Here is an 851-nt window from a genome sequence, read left to right on the forward strand (position 1 = left end):
CCCGGAGCTGCCCGGGCTCAAAGGGCAGAGCGCCCTGGGGATCAAAGGCGGGGGAGGGGCCTCGGGGGCCAGCATCTCCGTCCCCAACCCCGTCTGAACTTCAGCCTCTGGCTCCTTCGGTAAACAGAGCCAGGCAGGGCTCCCAGCTCCGGCCCACGGATCCTGCCCCAGGTGCACCTTGCGTCCCCCTGCACCTGGCCTCTGGCAGGCTCTTCTCCCGTCCAGCATGACATCTTTAAAGACCAAAAGATTTCAAGGAAAGAGGTCTCTCTTTAAACAATGGAAATGAGAATGCATTTTAAAAAATAACATATGAAGGGCTGAGACTGTAGCTCAGTGGCAGGCGCTTGCGTAGCATGTGTGAGGCACTGGGTTCAATCCTTACCACCACATAAAAATAAACAAGTAAAATAAAGGCATTCTGTTCATCTACAACTACAAAAATTTTTTTTAAAAATAATAATGTATCAAGGAATGTTTGAGCTGAGTGTGGGGTGCTGAACTGTAATCCCAGGGACTGGGAGGTTAAGGTAGGAAGATACAAGTTCAAGTCCAGCCTCAGCAATTTAGCAAGACTCTGTCTCAAAAGTGAAAAAATAAAAAGAGCTGGGAATATGGCTCAGTGGTAGAACACACCTGGGTTTAATCCCCAGTACCAAGAAAAAAGAGAAAAAGTAGAGTTCTCAGGAAGCAGAATCTAATTTTTAATTTCCCCCAGGAAACAGAGTCTAATTTTAAAATTTTTCCCCCCTGTTTTTTTTTTTTTTTTACAGGGAATTGCACACAGCGCACTCTATTACTAAATTACAGCCCCAGGCCCTTTTAATTTTTAGTTTTTTTTTTTTTTTTTT

This window comes from Sciurus vulgaris (genome assembly GCF_902686455.1).
Source record: "Sciurus vulgaris genome assembly, chromosome: 1".
NCBI classification, from domain to species: domain Eukaryota; kingdom Metazoa; phylum Chordata; class Mammalia; order Rodentia; family Sciuridae; genus Sciurus; species Sciurus vulgaris.